At 37.2% G+C, this 25,769-nt stretch overlaps 1 protein-coding gene across 2 annotated transcripts in view; it reads left to right on the forward strand.

The window, feature by feature from the left end:
• CCDC50 (coiled-coil domain containing 50) overlaps nt 1-25,769 on the forward strand; it is a 441,292-nt gene that overhangs the window by 127,281 nt on the left and 288,242 nt on the right. For both annotated transcript variants that reach the window (XR_012518864.1, XR_012518865.1), the window contains exons 14-15: nt 667-782; nt 24,501-24,652. The gene's annotated coding sequence lies outside the window, so the exon portion shown is untranslated. The remainder of the gene's footprint in view (nt 1-666; nt 783-24,500; nt 24,653-25,769) is intronic.

Genomic DNA, 25,769 nt, shown 5'->3' on the forward strand with positions numbered 1-25,769 from the left:
ATTCCTGAGAAAAATCTCGCTTGATTAAGGTGAATGCTATTTTTAATGTGTTGTTAAATTTTATTTGCTAGTATTTTGTTGAGGATTTTTGTATCTATGTTAATCAGGGATGTTGGTCTGTTGTTTCTTTTGTTGTTGTTGTTGTGTCCTTGTTTGGTTTTGGTGTCAAGGTAATGATGGCCTCATTATATAATGAGTTTGGAAGTATTCTCTATTTGTCTTCAAATGTTTGCTAAGATTCAGCAGTGGATCCATCAGGTCCTGTGCCTTTCTTTGATGGGGTTATTTTTAATACTTCTTTAATCTTGTTCATTATTAGTCTGTCCAGGTTTTCTATTTCTTCATGGTTCAATCTTGGTAGGTTATATGTATTCAGGAATTTGTTAATTTCTTCAAGGATTTCCAATTTGTTGGTATAAAGCTGTTCATAGTACTCTGTAATGATCCTTTGTATTTCTGTGATATCAATTTTAATGTTTTCTTTTTCACTTCCGATTTCACTTATTTAGGTTTTCTAACTTTTTCCTTAGTTGGTCTAACTATAGTTTTGTCAGTTTTGTTTATCTTTTTCAAAACAACAATATTTTATTTTATTGATTTTTTGTATAAATTTTAGTGTCTTTTATTTATTTCTGTTCTAATTTTTTTTTATTTTTTATTTTTTAGATGGAGTCTCATTCTGTCGCCTAGGCTGGAATGCAGTGGCTTATTCTCAGCTCACTGCTGCCTCCCAGGTTCAAGTGATTCTTCTACCTCAGCCTCCTGAGTAGCTGGGATTACAGGTATGTGCCACCATGCCCAGCTACTTTTTTTGTATTTTTTAGTAGAGGCAGGGTTTTACCATGTTGGCCAGGCTGGTCTCAAACTCCTGGCCTCAAGTGATCTGCCTGGCATGAGCCACTGTGTTTGGCCCTGCTCTGATCTTTATTACTGCTTTTCTTCTACTAATTTTGAGTTTGGTTTGTTCTTGCCTTTCTAGTTCCTTGAGGTTTAACAATTGGTTGTTTATTGGAAAAATTTCTGTTTTTTTGATATAGGCATTTATTGCTAAAAACTTCCCTTTTAGTTCTGCTTTTGTTGTATACCACAGTTTTTAGTATGTTGTGTTTCCATTTTCACTTGTTTCAAAAACTTTTTTTTTAAGGGAAAGTAAGTTTATTAATAAAGTAAAGGGATAAAGGATGACTACTCCATAGGCCACTTTTATGGTCATTTCTTGATTATATGCTAAACAAGGGGAGGATTATTTATGAGTTTTCCAGGAAAGGGATGCGCAATTCCTGGAAGTGAGAATTCCTCCCCTTTTTAGACCATATAGGGTAACTTCCTGATGTTGCCCTAGCATTTGTAAGGGGTCATGCTGCTGGTAGGAGTGTCTTTTAGCATGCTAATACATTCTAATTAGCATATAACAAGTAGTGAGGATGACCAGCATCTTGGTTTTGGTGGGTTTTGGCCAGCTTCTTTACCACAACCTGTTTTATTAGCAAGGTCTTTGTGACCCGTACCTTGTGCTGACATCCTATGTCATCCTATGACTTAGAATACCTTAGCCTCCTAGGAATGAAGCCCAGTAGGTCTCAGCCTTATTTTCCCTATCTCCTATTCAAGACAAAGTTGCTATGGTTCCAATGCCTCTGACGTTTCCTTCCCTCCTTTTAAGTACAGGAAAACCCTTAATCCTAAGAGTTGTAGAAGGACAAAGATCCCTCTTCTGTAAATTATTTTTTTTTTCTTTTTTGAGACGGAGTTTCGCTCGTTACCCAGGCTGGAGTGCAATGGCGCAATCTTGGCTCACCACAACCTCCGCCTCCTGGGTTCAGGCAATTCTCCTGCCTCAGCCTCCTGAGTAGCTGGGATTACAGGCACACGCCACCATGCCCAGCTAAATTTTTTTGTATTTTTAGTAGAGACGGGGTTTCACCATGTTGACCAGGATGGTCTTGATCTCTTGACCTCGTGATCCACCTGCCTCGGCCTCCCAAAGTGCTGGGATTACAGGCTTGAGCCACCGCACCCGGCCTTCTGTAAATTCTTTAGGCTGAATAGGGGTGATGTTCCTGTCTAACTACTAGGATTTCACATATTCAGGGCAGAGAGGAGCTTAGTCAGAAAGCATCAGTATGTGGAGGGTCATTCATAATTCTTGAGTTCTGACAAAAGGTGATTTCTGAAAGATTAATAACTGTTTAAGAAAACAGTGAGTACGCTTTTCCTGCATTTCTACATAAAGAGTACAATGGCAATATGTTCCACAACAGTAAAGCAAAATAATTAAAATTCTCCCAAGTAAACTGAGTAAGAAGGCTTTCTATGAACTGGGAAACTATGGGAACCAAGCTTACATAGAAATGCTAGTCAATCCAATATGTGCCCAGAATTAGAATATTGATCCAGATTTTCACATTACCCATTCCTCTTGTTTCTTCTGAGCTGAAATCAGAGATCACCAGTTGATTCACAGGAATAAGCAGAGACAGTCTAAATTACAGAAAAAACTCAAAAATAACTGATGAGATTAGAATTTATAACAGGCATATCGTAGTTTTTGAAACATAATTTTTCTCTCTCCAGTCTTCTATTTTCCCTGAAGACAAATTATGGTAAGACCAATTCGATTTATTATTCTTGGCCTGATTATTTGTATAAAGTTCAGAAAGAATAATTATTTTTCTAATATGCTCTTTTTTTGGGTGGAGTCAGGGACAGGTCTCATTCTGTTACCCACGCTGCAATGCAGTGGTGTGATCACAGCTCACCGTAGCCTTGACTTTCCTGGCTCAAGCTGTCTTCTCATCTCAACCTCCTAAGTATTATTATTATTTTTCTCTTCTGGTTGCATATTTTCAATAGTCTGTCTTGGAGCTTACTGATTCTTCCATTTGAGCAATTCTGCTGTTGATATCTATTGCATTTTTCATTTCATTTACTGTACTTTTAAGCACCAATATTTGTTCAGTTTTTTAAACGACCATTTCAATTTCTCTGTTAAATACCTCTGATAAATTTCTTAATTGATTCTCTGTGTTTTCCTGGTTTGCTGAGCTTCCTGAAACAGCTATTTTGAATTATTTACCTGAATGATCACATATCTCCATCACTTCAGGGTCATTCTCTGGTACCTTATTTTGTCCCTTTGTAGTGTTATATTTTCCTTGAATGTTCCTGATGCTTTCAGATGTCTGAGAATGTTTTTATGTTGAAGGATTAAGTATTTTAGTTTTCACAGTCTGGCTTTGTTTGTACCTGCCTTTATTCAGAAAGCCTTCCAATAGTTCTAAGTTGACTAACCTTGTGTTCCCTGAGCCTGAGATCACTGCGATCACCATGGCATTAGAGGAAGGCCTATGCCCAGGCTTGCTGTGAGTCTTGCAAGAAGTTCTCAGATTAATGTGCCTTTTCAGCCCAGAGGGACTTGGGGAAGATCTAAGGAAGCTACTAAGGCTCTCTGCGAATGTTTGCTGGGAGTTTGAGTTCAGAAGATTGTCTCCAGTGGCCCAGGTGAATGTTTTTCACAGCAGGCATATGCACGAGTGGATGAGTCCCTGACTAGAGTTGAGCCTGGGCTCCTTCAGATTCTGCTGATGGGCCTGCCTCATTGGCTTAGACAGGTGACCGTCATTCAGCAGGTCTTTGCCCAAGTGAGGGTAGTTCCATTACTACAACAGGAGGGACCAGAGATGAGACTGGGCCCCCTCAGGATCTGCTGTGGAATGAAGGCTAATCTGCATGTTACATTGACTTAGATGGGCATGCATCTCCCATCTGTACAGATGAGATGGTTTCCTGACTGCAGCAGGAGGGACTAAAGCTTACAGTGAGTCCCTTTGGTGTTTGTTGTGGGACAGATGCTGGAAAGCCTAGTCTTGACTTGGAGGAATGTGTGTCACTCAGCAAGTTCTTGAATAGATAAGATAGTTCCCTGACTGCTGCAAGAGGTGCTGGAGCTGAGACTGGATCCCCTTGGGATCTGCTGTGGGAAGGAGGCTTAAAATCCTATTCTCACTGGCTCAGACAGCTAAGTTTCTCCCAACAGGTCTCAGCACAGATGAGATAGTTCCCCAACTACAGTGAGAGAGGCAAAAGCTGAGACTAGGTCCCCTTGGGACCTGCTGTGGGATAGAGGTTGGCATGCTCATCTGTGAGGCTTAGACTCCCAGGGTGGGGGATATGGATGGGTCTTCCTCTGGGTCCTTGCTCGGAGCTAGGAGATCAGCTGAGGAAGGATGAAACAGTACCACAAGGTAACTTTCAGATTCACTGCTGAGACCAATGTCAGCAGGCAGATGAGCCTTTTTACCAAGGCCCTAGTGTGCAGGATTCCTTCTGGACCTTTTGGCAGATGGTTTTGGTTGCAGGCTCAAGAACAAATGGAGCTTTAGCCAAACTCCTTGAGAGACTTGGCTATGAACCTAGAAACAACTTTGGTGGGGCAGATCAGCCACCTGGGTGTTAGTCTGCATACTCAAAACAAGCCTAATAAGTCTTAGGCTTCAATAAGGTTTCACAAATTCCTACTTGAATCCTGAAGCTCCTGAAGAGAGACTTTTGACTGTAAAGATGTACAGAAAGATTCTGGTTGCTGTGGAGGCATATGAGTGGGTTACCTTCTACTCTGCCATCTTGGTGACATCACTTCAACATGTTCCAGTTTTAGAAATGTTAACGTTGTGGAAAAATACATGTCTTTGACTGGATGAAACTTTATATTTTTGGTTCAGGTCAGACCTCTGATAATATTTAGAGCTCATTTACTATATATTATTTTTACTCCTGATTATACTGCTTAATATATTAATCTGGCTTTCAAGGCCATAGCTGATCAAAACAAAGAACTTTAGAATTGCAAAGATTAAAATTATTTGTATATGGCTTTACAGTTTGAAAACTGCTTTCATATGTCCACACTAATTTAACAGCCATATTTTTTTAACAGCCACATTGGGTACTATTACTATCTCCCTGCCCACTTTAGAGACAAGGAAACCGAAATTCTAAGTGAGGTTAAATTATTAGTTGATGAACATTAATACCTGCTTATATCTGAATTCGAATGTAGCCTTTGTGTTGCCAAAATGTATGCTCTTTCCACCCACTTTTCTACCAGTAAGGAGAGAGTGATGGCAAGAATGAAGGCAAGAGAAGGCATTGCCACCATTAGAGAATGATGTTCAAAGCTATACAACCTCACAAAAATGCAAATGAACAGACAATATGTAGATAAAAGAGCTCAAAACACTACTTTATAAAAAATAGGGCAGTCTAAAGTCATTAAATGCTGCAGTAAACAATGTTAGGCGCCCGGGGATCTACAGTAGATGTTCATGATGTTGATTTGAGCATTTGAGATGAAGTTAACTAGTACTTATTTTTCTTGCTCTTTCTTTTTCAATAAGGAAGGAGTTCAGTTTAGAAAGTTCAACATCCCAAGTGGTTAATTTAAAAATTACTATTTAGAAAATAATTTTCTTTGGATTTTTAATACTCAAGATATTAATAAGTTATCAGGCATGCCAGTAATTGTGACTTTGACAACCTAGTAAGTCTTCATTATTATTTTTCTGATGATAAATGCTTTGTGTGTATGTGTGTGTGTGTGTGTGTGTGTGTGTGTGTGTGTGTATGCTTTATAGATTATTTAAAACATTGAGAATGGTATAAATGAACAGAAAGTAAAAGTTAAATTAAAAACCAAATCAAAATGAAATCTAAACACCTGCAGCTCACCATTGTTAAAATTTGGCATTTCCTTCCAGACTATTTTTTCATGCATTCAAAATTATAACTGATATCACATGAAAGCTATTTAGTATCATGCATTTCTCTACAGACAAAATTATAACCTACATAGTATTCTACTGCAAATAGTAATAGCTGGTAATATTTTTAATGGAATAAATGTCACAAAATAATAGAATTATTGTATAGATGATGTTTAACATCTAGAAAGCAGGAGTAAAGACTATTTTCCTATTGTCTTGCTTAAATGCAAATAGAAAAAGTTAAATATACACTGGGAGCTGGCTGAAATAGTCTTCTGGACCTTTGTTATTTCCTTGGGAAGGCACAGGCTGGAGTATGTGAGTGCTGCCCAGGGGTCGTGTTCTATGGGATGGTGTTATACCTCCCTGGGGGACATTCTAATTATAGAACATGATTCTTCTTTGGTAGAAGCTGGTCTGTTTCTCTAATGCTATGCCTGTCATACGTTTAAAGCAGGAATGAAAGATTTCCTTTAGAACCAGCTTTATATCAGCTCAGGGTTATAATTATTCAGCACTTTGGGAAATCCCTTCAAAAGGTTGAATTTGAACAGGCTTCACTTGCTTCATCATTTTTAGATGTTTTTCTTACATTTTTTTTCAGTATATTTGAAATGCTTTCAGTATAATTGGATTCAGTTGAGAGACTGATGTCTGTGAGTTTGATGTGCGAGGCCACAGTAGGACAATTTAATATTTTACTGTTACTTTTTTCTATGAAACTGACTTGAAACCTTCTAAAGTAATATTTACTGCATAATTAATAATGGTTTTTCTGGGCTACCTGTGAAGTAGAGAGCTAAGGAAAGTGTGAGCCTCTTGTGAAAAAGTTAGAATAATGGGGAACTTGGAGTATGCCTTTTCTGCCTGATGTCTGCTTAAAATAGTCTTTCTGAAGAACCATTATCTCCAACTCTCTCTCCTGCTTCTTCCATCAGAAGAATCTTCTGTATTTAAAAAAGTCATTTTCCTAATAAAAACCTCCATTCCCCTTTGTATGTCCTCTAACATATCTGGTAGACATTTGTAAGCTTAGACAATGTCAGAAGCTTTTTAATATCTTTTCTATGTTTGAGCATTTTCCTCAATTTTATCGTGTTCCTATTCTTAATGCCGAATTCAGAAATTTGTCCTCCCACCTTTTTTGAAGCAGGGATAGAGGCATGTGACCTAGATATTCCTAACCAGAAACATCCTTAGAAAACTTTGTTTAGGGAAGGAAGGAAGAGAAAGAGGGAGAGAAGAAAGAGAAAGAAAGAAATTGAAGAGGACACAACTCAATGGAAAGGTATTACATGTTCGTGGATTGGACGAATCAATATTGTTTACATGTTCATACTACTCAAAGCAATCTACAGACTTAATGAGATCCCTATCAAATACCAATGACATTCTTCACAGAAGTAGAAAAAATTATCCTAAAACTTATATGGAACCACAACAGACCTAGAACAGCCAAAGCAATCCTGAACAAAACAAAACGATGTGACTTTAAATTATACTACAAAAAAAAAAAAAAAAAAAAAAAAAAAAAGAAAGAAAAAAAAAGAAAAAGAAAAAAGAAAACTGATTCAGAAGAGAGAATGTGAGGAAGTAATCACCCTCGTGGAAGCTGCATCAGGCAAGCCTGGTGGCTGAGGAATGTGGCTTGGGGGACAGGGGACAGCCATGTTAGAAATGTTGGCATCCAGCACGTGGTGCAGCCTCAGTACCTGTCTGCATTGGCGAAACAGCGTGGTCTGCAGGAGTAGTCCCTGAATCTTGCTCTTGGTTGCACATCTTTCAATCCTGACTCCCAGCTCAGGTGTATTTTGAGCAAAGCAGAATTTTTTTCCATAAATAAAAAGAATTTTGTCGTTTGCAATTCTGAATCCTGAGAAATGCACCATATCTCCCTACGCACTATGGTCTCCCCCTTTTCTTCTCCAGTATAAGGCTGTGCCTTATTCTTGTTTATGACTTTCTTCATCTTTATCTAAAATAGTCTTGCATAATTTCACAGGGCTTATAAGTGCATCAACCCTGTATTTTAGTCAAATTAAATTACCTTAAGCAGCCTCAAGCTGCTCTGTAAGGGTTGTTTACTTTATTCTTATGAACAAAAAAGGTTTTCTCTTATAGTCTTTATAAATAATACATTTTGAAAATTGTTTTTAAAATTAGTGAGCAAAATCAGTATCTGTAAAATATGAGCACAGATTTTTCTGGACAGGACTGGGAGAGGGAAAGTGGAACAGAAAGATTAATGTAAAAGGGGAAATCCATATGATTTCATAAACCTATGTGAAACTGAAAAGTTACAATTTAGATTAAATGCTTCAGCTTAATAGTTGCACTTTGTCTTTATCTAAGTCAATGTGGCATAATGGAAATACAAAGAAAAATGTGAGATTATTGTGTTCAATTCTTTCCTTCCTTAGCTCTGTGATTTTGGATAAATTATGTCATTTGAAACTTTTCTTTGTTCATTTTCAAAATGTAATTATAACACACTGTCCATCTGAAAAGATTGTTATAGGGGGAAAAGGCTTGAAGGTAGCATTATGATAGTGCTTTATAACTTGTAGGAAGGATTATAAACATTGTTATTTTAGTGTTCACTTTTCTTTCCTGTAGAATACTATTCATCTATTGAAAACCTTCTAAGTGCTTCAGAGAATTTAGGATTAAAGTAGGAAACATACCATGCTAAACAGTTGCTTATTTAATATAAACTTTCCATTTTCATGGAGATTCTATTGGGTAGAATAAAAAGCACATACTTTATAATTGGTAGAGCATTATAGCTAAGAAAATATATCAGTATTTTATAACATTAACTCAAATCAAACCCAAATAGCCACCAAATAGAGAAGACTACTATTTTTTTTCATAGAACGAGGAATCAAGGGATGAAATTTTAGATATAACTAGATTCAGGGCCTTAAACATTGTTTTTGACAGCCTTTCTCCTAGACTTTGATTCCTCTGTGTTGATTTTCATTTGGTCTCTTTGGGTGGGGGAGCAGAGTTGACTACTGGAAGCTCTAGACTTTTACTCATTCCGTTTAGCAAACCCAACAGAAAGTGAGGCTTTTCCTGATAGTGCCAGCAAAGTTCCATGCATTTTCAGTGTCCCAGCCTCAGTTGTGTGCCTATCTCTGATCCGAATACTTGATTGAAGGGGTAGAATATTCTCTGTGGTCACATCTGAATCACATGCCCAATACAATAGCTGGTGGAGTCAGCAAGAAATTTTTGAAAATTGGTGATTGAGAATGGGTGGGAGGGGAGAGTCACAAAGAGAGACTAGGCATAGAAAAGTTATGCCCATTTGATGCATTTTGAGAAGGATCTATGGCCAATATATTAAGAAACATCTGTAGAAAGTGCTGTAACTTGCCTGAATGAAGTCTTGCTCTCTGTAGTTATCTCTGATATAGTAATCAGTAACTTAGAAACCATCCCTGTTATCTCTAGAGCAATAGGCTATTGTTGCAGAGTTACTGAGAATATAAATCAGATTATAGTGCTTGTGCTACCATCAAGGTGGACAGATGAATAGAGAGAGAATTTCTGAAGAAATACTCATAGAAAAGAGAAAAATATTAAAAAGAAAAACATTAAAGTGGTTGTAAGAAGAAAACATTGCAGAATGTGAACATTTGTGGCCTACTTTTGTAAATTTTTGTCTTTTTGTTTTTTCCTTTTTGTGGAGAACGGGGTCTCGCTATATTGCCCAGGCAGGTCTCAAACTCCTGGGCTCAAGCTATCCTCCCGCCTCTGCCTCCCTAAGAGCTGGAATTACAGGCGTGAGCCACAGCACCCAATATACTTTTGTAAATTTTTAATAAAGGGTTTCTGACATGTAGAACTGCCATGTCTTCATTAGAATAATGTGGAGGCTGCTACCAAGTAGGACACTTCCCAGGGCACCACTGGGAAGAAAGGACTCTGAGTATATCAGTTTTAAGCATGATGCTCCCTTCCCATAATACATAGTAAAAGTAAGATACAGGATTTCCTAAAGTGAAAAGCAGATATGAAGAAGTGGGAAGAGACCTGATTTTGAATTGGAACATTTGAATCTTTATCCCAATTCTGCCGAGAACTTGCCAAGTGTCCTGGGGAAAATCGTTTTTCCTAGCTTGACCTTTGTTTCTTCATCTCAATTCAAAGATTTGAATTTGGCCAGGTGTGGTGGTTCATGCCTATAATCCTAGCACTTTGGAAGGCCAAGGTAGGTGGATCACCTGAGGTCAGGAGTTCAAAACCAGCCTGATAAACATGGTTAAATGCCATGTTTACTAAAAATTACAAAAAATTATCTGGGCATGGTGGCAGGTGCCTGTAATCCCACCTACGTGGGAGGCTGAGGCAGGAGAACTGCTTGAACCCAAAAGGCAGAGGTGGCAGTGAGCTGAGATTGTGCCATTGCACTCCATTTGGGGTGACAGAGTGAGACTCTGTCCCCCACCAAAAAAAGATTTGAACTTGATTATACCAAAAGCCACTTCCTACCCAATGACTTTATCTTGGTAAAAATCCTGTTTTGATTCTTTTTGAGATATGAATTATTTAATGCTAGTAATACATTTGTATGGTTTAAAATGTACAACTATCAAAGAAGCACTGTGAACACCTCCCTTCCATTCCCATCTGTATCTACCATGTTCTGTAGCGATTTCTACTTTTCCTGATTTTTAAAATATCTTTCCAGAGTTTCCTCTGGAAATGAAAATTCAAACAAATATAATTTATAGCCCACCTCCCATTTCTCCCACAGAAGTTAGCATGGGCCTTTTTTTTTTTAACTGAAAAATATCATGGACCTCTTTATATATCACTATGTAAACCACTCTTCATTCTCTATTTAGCCTCTTGCATTATTTTCTTTTCAATACAGCAGATCCTCAAATAACATTTTTTCAACATCATTTTGTTATAATATTGATGAGGAAAAAAATATTCCAAACAGGGGTCACGATCTGTATGGAGTTCGCATGTTGGCATGTTCTACCTATGTCTGCATGGGTTTTCTCTGTACTCTAGGTTCCTCCTACATCCCAAAGATGTTAGGTTAATTGGAGTGTCTGAATGCTCACAGTCTGGGTGAGAGTATGTGTACATGTGAGTTTACCCTATGATAGGATGGTGTCCTGTCCAAGATTTCTTTCCACTTGGCACCCTGAGCTGCCAGATAGGCTCAGGCCACTCACAACCCTGAATTGGAATAAGTGGATAAAAAATTATCTTACTTGTTTTTATTAATCTTTTAAAAATGTATGTAGAGCTCACATTTATTTCAGTGTTTAATATTAGAAGTGTTTTGGTCTTTATTTAGAACTTTGATGATATGGTTGTGACCAGAAATATGCCATAGGAATTTAACTCTTGCTTGTATGAGTTAGCCTATGATAAAATTGTTTTTGTTATATATCATTTCATTCAAGGTTGCAGTTTCCAAGAACCTAATGAGGATATTAAGTATTTTGTTCTTAGAAATAATTCTATGCAAGCAGGCATACCTGTAAGAAAAATACTAGAGGTAGAAAAGCGAGGTCAAAGAGCAAATGCTCTTGTAGTTTATATTTTTCAGGACTGCCTTCTCTAGGGTACATAGAAATTTATACTCAACCTGAAATATTCACTCGAAAAACTACAAGCAAACTGAATACAGTAACATACAAAAATAATTGTACACAATGACCAAGTGAGATTTATCCCAGTATGGCAAGGTTGGTTGAACACATGAAAATCAACTAATATAATTCATCACATCAATAGAATAAAAATAAAAATTACATAATTACATCAATAAGCACAGAAAAAGCATTTGACAAAACCCAACTTCTTTTCATGATGTATACTCCCAACTGGAAAGAGAAGGGAGTTTCCTTAATCTGATAAAAGTAATCTATGAAAACTCATAGCCAAAATAGTATTTAATGGAAAAATGAATGCTTTTGTCCTAAAATCAGGACCACCTCAATGTTATCTGCTCTTAGCATGACTGAACAACGTTACAGTATTGGTGCTAGCCCTAACAACCAGGCAAGAAAAGAAAGGCAACTGGACTGGAATGGAAGTGGAACTATCTGTATTAGCAGGTGACATAATCTTGTATGTGAGAAATAGAAAAAATTCACTAGAAACCTATTACAGCTACTACATGAGTTCATCCATGTTTCAGGATACAAGATCAACACATAAAAATAATTTGACTTATACAGGGTTGTAATGAGCAATTTAAAATTGAAATTAAAACAATTCCTTTTAGAAATGTATCAAGAAGAATACCTAAAAATAAATTTTAACAAAGAAGGAAAACTTATACTCTGAAAATTACATTATTGAGAAAAATTAGATCTAAATAAGTGGAAAGCATCTCATGTTTCTAGATTGGAAGACTTAATTCGTATTGCTATAATGACACTACTCCCCAAACTGATCTAAGATTCAATATAATCCATGTCAGAATCTCAGCTTACTTTATATAGAAATGGGCAAACTAGTGATAAGATTCAATTAGTATCGCATAGACCCAGTATAGACAAGACAATCTTGAAAACTACGAACAAACAAGGACAACTTACCTTTCCTTATTTCATGACTGAATACCAAGCAATTAAGATAGTGTCATACTGGCACAAGGATAGACATATCACTCAATAAAACAGAATTGAGAGTCCCAAAATAAGCTAATACATCTATGGTCAATTGACCTTCAACAGGGTTTCAAGACCATACAATGGGTAAGGATAGACTTTTCGATAAGTAGTGCTTAGACAAGTAGATTTCTACATGCAAAAGAATTAAGTTGGGTTTCTACCACACACTGTATACAAAAATAAACTCAAAACAGATCAAAGACCTAGACGTAAGTAGTTAAAACTACAGTATTCTTATAGTAAATGATAGAGGTAAATCTTTATCAACTGGGACTTGGAAAAGATTCTTAGACATGACATCAAAAGCATAAGCAACAAGAAAAAAATAGATAAATTTGACTTCACCAAAATAAAAAAAAAAAACATCTATGCCTTAAAGGAAACCATCATTAAACTGATAAGACAGAATAGGAGCAAATATTTGCAAGTTGCATCTCTAATAAGGGACCTGTGACGAGACTATATTATAAAGAACTCTTACAACTCAACAATAAAAAATTGAGTTAAAATTAACTCAATTTTAAATGAGAAAAGGTCTTTTGATATTTCTCCCCAAAAGATATAAAAATATATACTTATTAGTATATGGAAAGATGTGATAGCCAAAGAGTAGGACCAGGCATTGGGAGAGCTCCCACATAGGACAAGATAGCATCTTCTGCACAGCTGGATTTCAACCTGCAGGGTCTTCTGGAGCAGCTCAGCCAGGGTGAGCTGAGCAAGTTTGAGTCTCTGATCAGAACAATCTCCCTGGAAAGGAGTTACAGACGGTTATCCCACGGCGGTAGACAAGGCAGAGATCTTCACCAGCCACTGCCACAGCTATTGGGCAGGGAAGGCAGCCATCAGGGTCTCTGAAAAGATGAACTAAACAGATCTGTCTGAGAGAGCAAAGGATGAACTCAGAGAAGCAGCTTTGAAATCATTTTATGAAAACAAGCCTCTATCATTTGGGATAATATGGACAGAAGAACCAAAATCTGTAGACCTGGAAGAAATACTGGAGCATTTCGAAGAGGACGCACTAGAGTTTACAGAAATAGAGAAAGATGTCATGAACCTGGGGGAAGCTAAAGAAGTCTTGCAAGAAGAAAAATCAGGTAAAGAGGATGGTTACAGGAATATATTGAAGAAGTGCCAGCAAATGTGGAAGGACTGGCCCGGAAACAGCAAAGGAGTCCATGTTGCCACCCAGAGATACAAGATGCTTATCCCATTCTGCAGCCTCAAGGTGCTCCCAGGGCTGTTTCCCCCAGCAGTAGTGCTGCATGGTCCTGTGGGCTTTTGGGAAATCACCCTGGCAAAGAAGTTAATGCTGGACTGGACGGAGGTCAACCTCGGTCAGATATTCAAATAGGGTTTCCACCTCAGCTGCAAAGAGCTCAGCCACGTGGGCCCCTGCAGTGTAGACCTGGTTTTCAGGGACTGGCCTGATTTGCAGGATTACACTCCAAACATCCTAGTCCAAGCACAGAAAATCCTGTTAGTCGTCGATGGCTTTGATGAGCTAAGAGTCCCACCTGGGGTGCTGATCCATAACATCTGCGGGGACTGGGAGAAGCAGAAGCCATTTCCCATCCTCTTGGGGAATTTGCTGAAGAGGAAGATGGTACCCAAGGCTGCCCTACTGGCCACCACGCAGCCTTGCGTGGTAGACCTGAGGGAGCTCTGGCTCCTGTTGGAGAATCCACTCTAAGTAAAGATGGAGGAGTTCCTGGAGCAGAACAGGAGCAGGTATTTCCTGAGATGCTTTGGAGATGAGGACCAAGCTCTGCGGCCTTTGAGCTGATGAGAAGCAACGGGGCCCTATTCCAGCTGGGTTCAGTGCATGCGGTGCACTGCGGGGTGTGCAGGAGTCTGAAGCTGCAGATGTAGAAGGGGAAGAGTCCAGCCCCCCTCTGCCACACCTACATGGTGCTGTTCTTGTGCTTCCTCTGTGTCCAGTTTCTGCAGGTCACACAACTTCAGGGCACTCTGTGGGACCTGAGCCTCCTGGCTCTGCAGGGTCTGTGGGCACAGATGTCTGTGTTTGATGGAGAACACCTGCGCAGGCTCAGGGTGCAAGAGTCTGACCCCTGTAGTTTCCTGGACAGAGACATCCTCCGCCAGGACAGAGGCTCTGAAGGCTGCTACTCATTCCTCCACCTCACCTTCCAGCAGTTTCTGGCAGCGTTATTCTATGTCTGAGAAAAGGAGGAGGAGGACAGGGACAGATTCGCCTAGATCGTTAGTCTTGTGCAGCTGTATTCCAGAGAAGAAAGACTCAAGAACCCCAACCTAATCCAAGTGGAACATTTCTTCTTTGGCCTCTCTAACAAGAAGGGAGCCAAGGAGTTGGAGACCACTTTGGCTGCCAGATGTCACTGGAGATAAAACAAAAATTACTGAGGTGTGACAAGGATAAACACTCATCAGCTATGGACCTGAGGGAGCTCCTGTACTTCTTATATGAATCTCAGGAGGAAGAGCTGGTGAAGGGTATAATGGCACCAAAGAAATATCCCTGCACTTAAATGAAGTAGACATTGTGCAGTCTTCGTTCTGTCTCTGTTTTACATGGAGCATGCACATGTCACTTAACCTTGTTATGTATGAAATATCTGTATCACCAGTATAGTGAGAGAAATAAAGGTGAAATAATCCCCTCCCAATAAAGAAAAGATGCCTGACAATAGTCATTAGGGAAAGGCAAGTTAAAAACCACAGTGAGATACCACATTATATCCACTAGGCTGGCTAGAATCGAAAGTTAGATAATAACAAGTATTGACACAGTTGTGGAGAAACTAGAACCCTCAGGTACTGCTTATGGAAATGTGAAATTGTGCAGCCACTTTGGAAAACAGGATGGCAATTTCTCAAGTGATAAACAGAGTTCTCATATAATCTAATATTATATTTATAATTATATAATCAATAGGAATAAAAACATGAACACAAATGTTTATAGTATCATTACATACAATAGCCAAAAGATGGGCACAACGTAATGTCTATGAATGGACAAATGAATAAACAAATTGTGGTATATCCAGCTAAAAAAAATTATTTAGACAAAAATGAAGTATTGAACACATGCTTAAACATGAATGAACCTTGAAAACACTATGCTAAATGAAAGAAGCCTGTAATAAAAGACAAAATATTATATGGTAACATCACATGTTATATGATTCCACTCATAGGAAAGTAAAATGGCCAAATTTATAGAGTTGGAAAGTAGATAAGTAGTTGCTTCGAACTGGGAGGGAGAACTGGTGAGTAGGGGAATAGGGAATAATAGCGAAAATATTTAGGATTGCTTTTTGAGGTAATGAGAATATTCTGAAATCGATTATGGTGATAATGATACATATCTGTGAATAAGCTAAAACATTTCAGGGCCGGGCGCGGTGGCTCAAGCCTGTAATCCCAGCACTTTGGGAGGCCGAGGCGGGTGGATCACGAGGTCAAGAGATCGAGACCAGCCTGGTCAACATGGTGAAACCCCGTCTCTACTAAAAATACAAAAAATTAGCTGGGCATGGTGGTGCGTGCCTGTAATCCCAGCTACTCAGGAGGCTGAGGCAGGAGAATTGCCTGAACCCAGGAGGCGGAGGTTGCGGTGAGCCGAGATTGCGCCATTGCACTCCAGCCTGGGTTAACAAGAGCGAAACTCCGTCTAAAAAAAAAAAAAAAAAAAAAAAAAAAACATTTCATTGCATTCTTTAAATGGCTGAATTGTGTGATATGTGAATTATATCTCAATAAATCTGTTAAAATGCAAATCATAAGACCATGAATGTTTATCAACTTTTCTTATGTTTAAAGACCATTAATATTTCCATTCAATGAACTATTTATTCATACTCTTGACAATTTTTCATTTTTTTAATTGCATTTCTGTTTTGTTTGGCTTTTTCTCATTGATTCTAGGAATTCTTATGTCTGAGAGATTAGTACTATCTGGATATGAGTTGCAATTTTTTTTTCTTTTTGAGTTTGCTTATGATTTTCTCCGTAGCAGAGGAGTATAATTTTATATATGTGCATTAATGTATCATTACTTTTATGGCTTCTAGATTAGAGTCATAGGAAGATCTTTCCTAGTCCAAGGAAATAAAATAATTATCCTATGTTTACTCCTGATTCATTTATGGTTACATTTTAATATTTGTCTCTAAACCTTTATTTAGTCACTTTTCCTAACAGAGGTATGAAGTATGTATCCAGCATTCTTCTTTTCAGGCAGCCAGCCAGTGATACTAGAACCTTTACTGCAATCTCATCTTTTCTCTACAGATTTGAAATGTAGATAGTAAACTTTCTAATATATCTGGCTTTACTTCTTTTCTTTTCTTTTCTTCTTCTTCTTCTTCTTCTTTTTTTTTTTTTTTGAGATGAGTCTCGCTCTGTTGCCCAGGTTGGAGTGCAGAGGCACAATCTTGGCTCGCTGCAAACTCCGCCACTCAGTTTCAAGTGATTCTCCTGCCTCAGCCTTCCAAGTAGCTGGGATTAGAGCCATGCACAGCCATGCCTGGCTAATTATTTCTTGACTTTCTATGATGTGTTATTGGTCTGTCTCTTCAGGCACCAATATCAAGGTGTTTTAAACATAGAAGCTATATGCAGGTATTTCCTGACTTAAATATGGTTCAACTTATGATTTATTTTCTTATTGGGGTATTAAACATATTTCATACTAATGATATTTTTGACTGCTGATAGATTTATCAGGATGTAACCCTATTGTAAGTTGAGGAGCCTCTGCAATATGTTTTAATATCTGTTAGAAAAGAGACCCTTTACTTTGTTGCTTTTCTTTTTAAGAGATTTTTATGTCTAGCCTTGCTGATTTAGTTTTATTTATGAACTTCAAATTGAACTTTCTAGTTCCATTGCACAAACAAAAATACACAAACAACAAAATAAGAAACCATCATCACAAAAATGCAAAAACAAAGGTGTATTAGTTATCTTTTAATATTGCCTTACATTATTAAAAACAATGGAAATTGACATCCTTCTAGTGTTGATTTTCTCTATTCAATAAGAAAGGGTGTCTTTTAATTTGTTCAGTTCTTCTTTTGAGACCTTCATCAGTGTTCTAAAACTTCCCTGATATAAAATGTAAACACTCAAGTTTTTCCAAAAATTTTTTGTCTTGTTTTGCTGCTGTCTTAAATGTAATTTACCCTCACTTTGTTCTCTAGCTTATTTTCTGTATGTATGCATTCTTAGGATTTTTTATTTATTTTTTTTTTTGAGATGGAGTCTCTCCCTGTTGCCCAGGCTGGAGTGCAGTGGCGTGGTCACAGTTCACTGCAACCTTCACCTCCTAGATTCAAGCAATTCTTCTGCCTCAGCCTCCTGGTAGCTGGGACTATGGGCATGTGCTGCCATGCCTGGCTAATTTTTGTATTTTTAGAAGAGATAGGGTTTCACCATATTAGCCAGGTTTGTCTCCAACTCCTGACCTCATGCATTCCACCTGCATCAGCTTCCTAAAGTGCTGAGATTACAGGCTTGAGTGAATTCTCCTGGCCTGATTTTTTGATTTATAATTTGACACACTGCTATATTACTAAATTCTATTACTTTAATTGCTTAAATTTTCAAGAAATATGATTATCCTACTTACAAATTTTATCAGTGTCCTCATTTTCAACTTTTAGTCTTATAATTCTTTTCTCTTAATGTTGGTTAGCATAATAATAAGTAAAATGGCTTTACCAAGTATTTGCTTTGTCCTGGATTTAGTGCAAATTCCTTAATGTGTCACTTTAAAGTATTATGCTTTCTGCTGAAATATATGTCTCATGATTATGTTGTATATATAGTTATATTATTTATATTATTATCCAACAGTTTATCTTTTATTTGGTATTTTTATGAACAGATTTTAAATTTGTTCCAATAATATTTCTCCTTAGATTTATTAATATGATATTATAATCACCAAGAATTAAGCATCTTTGCAATTTTGGAATAAATCCTATTTGATATCAGTATGTTATATTTTTAATATACTGGTTTTATTAGTCCGTTTTCATGCTGCTCTAAGGACATATCTGAGAATGGGTAATTTATAAAAGAAAGAGGTTTAATTGACCCTCAGTTTTGCATGGTTGGGGAGGCCTCAGGAAGCTTACAATAATGGCGGAAGAGGAAGCAAACATATCCTTCTTCAGAGGGAGGCAGGAGAGAGAAGTGCAGAGTGAAGGGGGAAAAAGCCCTTCTAAAATCATCAGATCTTGTGAGAACTCACTCACTGTCATGAGAACAGCATTTGGGAACCATCCCCATGATTTAGTCACTTCCCATGAGGTCCCTCCCCCAACACGTGGAGATTATAATTCAGATTGCAATTCAAGATGAGTTTTGTTTGGGGACACAGAGCCAGACCATATCACTGGTGTATTAGTCAATTCTCATGCAGCTATGAAGAAATACCTGAGACTGGATAATTTATAAAGACAAGAGATTTAATTAACTCACAGTTCTGCATGTCTGGGGAGGTCTCAGGAAACTTATAATCATGGAAGAAGGCACCTCTTCACAGGGCAGCAGGAGAGGGAATGAGTGCCAGCAGGAGAAATGCCACATAACTTATCAGATCTCCTGAGAACTCATTATTATGAGAACAGCATGAAGGAAATCACCCCCATGATTCAATTACTTCCCACTGTGTCCCTCCCATGAGGGATTATGGAGATTACAATTCAAGATGAGCTTTGGTTACCAAACCATAACAGCTGGTGATTTAAAGAATTATTTTGTTTCTTGTTATTTTCTACAATTATTATTATGATATTAGAAAATGTGTTCTGTATTCATTCTGGAGAATTTGTTGACATTTTTTATTTGTCTCATCAGTCTTCTTGACTATAACCTACAAAACTTAGGATGAAGTTTCTTTATCATCAAGGCACAGAATTTAACATGCATTAATCAGATGCCTTTTTGATTATGTTATTTAGATTTTCAATATTGATCTCTTTTGGATTAAGTGAATGAAAGTCTTCTATTTTAGTGTGTTTTGATCCAATCCTTAATAGTTCTTAATTTTTAATAGTTCTCTAAGTCTCCACCAAGTATCTGCTAAAGTTTGTATGGTTTCTCCTTTCACCCAATTTTAGTCAATACAGTTAGCTTTCTTAATATTATTTCGTAGTGTAAAATATGCCTATGCTATTACTTTAATTGACCCTTAGATATTATCTTTTGAGTCCCAGTTACTACTGGCCATCTTCCAGCTGTATTCTAACTTTTAGCTTCAATTCCATCTTCCTCCTCTCATTTATATTAATTATATTTTTCTCTAGACCACCAACATTTATATTATTTATATTCAATTTTGCTATCTACTAATATTTTTTAAAATGTCTTCGTTCTACAGTCAAATAACTTCTTTTACTGCCATTCATTTTACATTGCCCTAGTTACCTATTTATTGGCTAAAGTTTGTCTTCCAGTTCCTTTTTTTGTTTTTTTCTCAGAAAGCCTCTGAGTATCAGCTGCTAATCTGTCTCCTTTATACTTGGAACTCAGGTTGGCTTGATGGAAATTCCTTACATTACAGTTTTTTCCTTAATAAGAGATATTTTATCATCATCTTCTGCCACTGAATGTTGCCATGTAGTAATCTGAAGTAACATGTTTTTTCACTTTATTATGACTTAAACTTTTTCCTGACTGTCCTCAAATGATTACTTGTTTAAAGTGTGGTAACTTTATTGGAAATAGCTCAAAGTTTACTGATCTGAGTTACTTTTCCCTGCCACATAATATTCTCTTTCAAAATATAAATTTAAGTCTTTTTATACCAGAAAAATTTCCTTCACTTATATTTTTAAATGTTTGTTTTCTCTTCGTATCACATTTTTCCTTCAGAAATTACTTTATGTTTATATTTATCTGGTTTGCCAGCCTTCTATAGCTGTCATTTTCATTCTACTTTCTTTATTCTATTTTCATTGCATTCCATGTCTATCATTTTTCACTGATTGTTTCAATTCGATATCTTATTTAACTTTATTTATATTCTGAATTTTTTTCTATATTTTTCACAATATCCATTCTCCTTTGTGCTTCTTGCAACTTGCCAGCTCATATTTTACCTCCACCTGTATGCCACCTCTTTCCCTGAATTTCTGTATTTCAATTTTGTTATGTTTTTGTAGCCATGATTGTTTTATTAAATTTTAAGCTGAATGTTAACATTTTTGGTTATAATTTTCACATATTGCATGTCAATATACTTACTTTCTGGTACATCTTTTTCTGATGGTAAGTTATATTTCTCTGTTTTCACCTTCCTTTCTTATAGTTTCTTTTTTTCTCTTCAAATTTCTTTTTACCATCTTATAGTTTCTTTTATCAAGGCTGCAACAGATCATCTTATGATATTTGGTTGGATGAATTAAATATTCCTTGTGTGTTTCTTGTAAAGGTCTGGGAAGGGGTAATCGAGAAGCAAGTATATTGTAGTCTTCCAGGATTTTGGTCTCAACCACTTTCTCTTCTGCTGCAACCAATACCACCTGTTTTCTTCAGACAGTGCCTCACTATCTGTTTCTTTGTTAATTTCTCTCACCTAATCTGGACCTAAAAGGACTACTCCCTGTTCCAAGTTCTCCAGCTCTCTTGTTGGTTAATTCAACAAAGGAAGACAGTTTTTGTTGAAGGGACAGAGGTAATCCTCTCACCAGCAGAAGCTGTATTTGTGGGACTTTCTGAATTTATAAAGGCATAACTCACATTTTGACTCCACCCCCATTTATCCCATAGGTAGTTTTTTTCCAATCTTAGGCTATTTCATCTTATCCCTTCTCAAAACACTTAGCTCTCCAAATTTCCTTTCTGAAAGGCTCTTGACCTTCAGGGAATGCACATTTTGTTCTGTCTTGCTGCTACTTTTCATCCTTCTGGACACTTGCCCTCTTTATAATGCACCACTGTTCTGTATGCCACTGTGTCCCATGGGGCTAAAGTCAGTTTCAGCTGCTTTAGATTATACATCTGAATTTGTGGATTTTTAAATCTCCTAGTTAAGCAAACATGGAGTTTGCCTATTGCTCACTTTCTTTCTTGTATTCTTCTTTCCTTATTTCTTCTTCTTCTATTTTTTAAGGGTTCCAGAAAGAAAAAAAGGGAAATATTCATATTGTAGCTAGTTCCATATTCATACTCTCATGTCCAATATTTCTGTATAAACAACAAATCTTGAAGTTTTAAGTGTCCTTTTGCTATTCAGTGCATGCAAATGTAGCCTTTCCATCAATGCAAGAAATTTGTTACTATTTTTAGTGTGGCTTCATGGGCCTGCAACCACTGCAGTTGCACAAGGCCCGGTATTCAAGAGACTCTGCACTTGGGGTTTAATGTTCTACAGCTGTTTGCTGTCTTTATATTTGAATTTGCGTTTTGTAAGCTAAGTCTGATAGGAGAGTGGAGCACGTGTGCGAGATTAAAATCTGGGCACATGTACTGTGCTGCTTCCTATCACCTCACCTCACCGAGACAGGTTCTAGGCTCCCTGCCCTTTCCTTTATGATCACTGCCACCTTTTGTCCAGAAGGTAGCCAGGTTGCTTAGGGGTCTGCATTCTACCATTGCTCTCTGCCCATAGAACATTGGGCAGAAGCTTAGTGAGAACTTCTCCTCCTCTAGATACAAAACGCATTCCAGTGTGAAAGTTTGAATTCTTTTAGGGTCAGTCACTCGTAATGGGCTGAGTGGAAAGTCTTTGGGAAGAGAGGACTGACCAGTCCTTCCTTTCTTCCTAGGGCCCTGTATTTGCATTTTCCTCCAGCTCTGCAGATTATATAGCCAGCTTTGACTATGACAGTAGTTTCTGGTATCCATAAGGGAATTGGCTCTAGGAACCCCCACACATACCCGAATCCACGATACTCAGTCGTTTCTGTAAAATAGTATAATATTTGCTTATAACTTAAGCACATCCTCTGTATACTTTAAATTATCTCTGGATTACTTATGATATCTAATACAATGCAAATACTATATAAGTGGCTTTTATATGGCATTGTTTAGGGAATAATGATAAGAAAAAAGTCTGTATATGTTCAGGACAGATACAATCCTTTTTAAATTTCAAATATATTTTATCTGTCATTGATTGAATCTATAGATGTGGAACCCATGGATATTGAGGGCTGACTGTATTTACATTCTGCTGTTTAGACATTGAAACTAAGATATAACCACACATCTAATAAAGGTCTGGGTCAGGATACTGGAGCTTTTATCCTTTATGGCTATTTTTGTCAAGTAATACCAGACTGCAGCATCATGATAGAGCAATTAGAAAACAAACTCTGGAAGTCCATTGGATTTGACCTGTACAGCTGGTGTGCCTTTTAAAATGTTTACTGAGACAGCACTGTATACTTGTTAGTGTATTAGGTAATAAAAGAAATACAGAGATTAAATACACTTGGTTTTTGCCCTCAGAGAGCCTAGATACTGTGCATGTTTGTAGGATTTGGAGAGGTGAAGGTGTGGCGGGGGTTGGGGAAGAAGAAGTATGGTGGTGGTAGTGGAGGTGAAGTTAATTCTGTTGCTAGGGAAATAAGTCATATAAAGTGCTAATCAAATTTCAGAGAAGGGTATAATTAAATCATATGATTTGGTGATGGCATCTTGAGGAACACTTAGTCTGGTTTTTAAGGATGGCTAAGATATGGACATGCAGAGAAGGAATGCATGAGAGCTAGCACAGAGATGAACATTTAGGTGAAAAGGGCTCTGTCCACAAAGGACTGAATTTCCTTTAGAGATTGGGGAGTGAGAACTAACCAGATTCAATTGTTAATGTCATGAGACCTTGGTTTTACTAGTAGCTTGAGACAATGGGTAGCATTTAAATATAATAATCTGTACCTACTCATGTAACACTAACATTAATTATTACACGAATTCTTTGGGAAACCCTGGGATGATCACCTCCTGCCCTCAGAGGACTTTGGTCCAAAAGAGCAGAGAAAAGTGGTAGATAAACAACAGGAACACACATGATAAATGCCTTAAATGAGATACAGAAGTAAGGCTAGGGGGGATTCCAGAGGATGGAATGATTCAACCATTCAGGAACATCAAGCAAGTCTATCAGTAGTTGGCATTTCAGTAGACTTTGAAGGATGGAGAAGATTTTGGCCCTCTGGACTAGGGGAAAGGATGCCCAACCAGAGGAACAGCATGAGCGGAAGTAGGAAAGTAAGGGACAATACAATGAATGGGGACAAATTCTGTTTGATAAGGGTAGCAATAGAGAGTGTAGGGAAGGATTTTGTACAGCTAAAGAAAAACAGGGGAGATATCTTCACAAAGAATAGTCAGTCTAGAATTCCTTTCAGATGATGTCAAATTTAGAACCATAAATAATGGGAGAAGGACAGAACAATGAAGAGCCTACATAAGAAAGCATGAAGCTGCTTCAGAATTGTTGTGAGGTTTCTTTCCTCTGGAGATGAAATGTCACTGCATTTCTCAGATGACAATAGTATGATACTGCTCCAAAGGGAAAAGTAAAGGTACTGACTCTGACGACTGTAATTGTATCTTGCCATTTTCCCTTTATTTCATTGGCTATACTGCAGGCTTTCAATACAGACTTAGTCATCTGTAGATGTAGAGGATGACTGGTCCAAAGACTCACCTATTCATGTTCTTGTCCAGAACAAAAAATCTGTATCTGTTCCTGAGAGATAAGATGTCTATAAAGTGAATAAATAAGAAATAGCCCAACCAGTTCAAACAAATCAGGGTATTGCCAAATTTCTTAATTTATTACTTGGTTAGAATAAAATGATAAATAATAGAGACATTCAGAATAATAGAGACAATCGTCTTTCCCAATATATTATGGTTTTGAAATTTATGAACAAATTAACATCTTAAAGTTGGTAGCCGTTTATTTTCAAAGTGGGTTCACATTTATATTCTCGTAGCTTCAGAAATTATCAGGGCATGAATTTTTTTCCCTATTTTATAAATGAGGAGACTGAGAATAAGGTATACATGACTTTCTGAGAAGTAAAAGGCTTTTGAAGTGACTGAAGACCTATTGATAACTTTCTTTTTACAGATATGGAAACAGAGACCTATGGGAGGAGATGACTTTCCAAAGACTCAGAACTAGTGACTGATGAAGTTGGGATTCAGATCCTACATTCTACCTCTTAATGTAGAATGTATAAATGTAGAATCCTTTCCTCTACATCCCACCACTTCTGAAGAGTAAGTAAGAGCTTTCCTTTTGATCACTGCCTCTATATGATGCAGCAAACACCCAATTCTATTTCACAAGAATGTAGTTGAGTCTCTTAAACGTTCTGTAGACAGTATGTATCAGCACGGTTTGTTCCCTCCTGCCCTCTTTTAAATGAATGAATTCTTCACATGCAGAGGAGTGACGTTTAAAATAAAGCCAGATAATTTTCTGTTTTTGAAAACGTCAAAGATGATCAGAGGTCACTTCCAGGCTTGGAGCTACAGTACCAATTTTTTTTAAAATGACTTTGCGGTTTAAACACATATGGGTCGATTTAATCTCTGGGTTTCTTCTGGTGAGTTGAAGTTTTGAAATTCACTTAATCCTTTGCTGTCTTAATATCGGTATCATGCACAATATAGGCTGTCCAAAATTTAGTGTTTCTGGTTATATATAAAAACAAAATTATGGCAGGCTACAAATCAGTGATGTGCCCAAATGCTTTCTAACTGCTTGGAGAATTACTTCAGAGAATAAAAGAAATGAAGGACAAGACCAGTTTGCTACTTTATAAGCTTTGGAGGATCCAGATAATTTAGAAAATTCTTTCCACAGGAAAAATAGCATTCATTACAGACTTAAAAAAAAAAAACAGCTGATGACTGAGTATTTGTGATACAGAAAATATCTTATTTTTTAAGTCATCACATATGGATTATAATTTGGATACAGGAAAAGTATTTTTTTTTATAGTTCTGCCTTCAAAGAGGATGGGAGAAGTTTGATGCACAAGGTGACTCATAGCTTTTCTTTCCATCCTCATTTTGTGAGATCTTAGGAAAAAAAACCTCTCCATCTCTATAGTGATTCAGTTGACCATTTTTGATCATGTATTCATAGTTTCTCTGTCAACAAATGCTTTTTTTAGTGCTTCCTAGATGTTACGACATAAAAATTGGCTACTGATTAAACACTTGCCCTATAATTTTGGAAGAAAGGAAGTTTTCTTTTGTATACTTTTTATTAACATGAGTATAGTGGCTTCAAAGGGCTAGACTGGTGAATGGCATTCCCCCAAGTGATGAAGCAGTGCATAGGTAAGTTGTCAGACAGCCAGACACCAGTCACCAGAAAATGACTGAA

Source organism: Saimiri boliviensis, chromosome 8 (genome assembly GCF_048565385.1).
Source record: "Saimiri boliviensis isolate mSaiBol1 chromosome 8, mSaiBol1.pri, whole genome shotgun sequence".
Lineage (NCBI taxonomy): Eukaryota > Metazoa > Chordata > Mammalia > Primates > Cebidae > Saimiri > Saimiri boliviensis.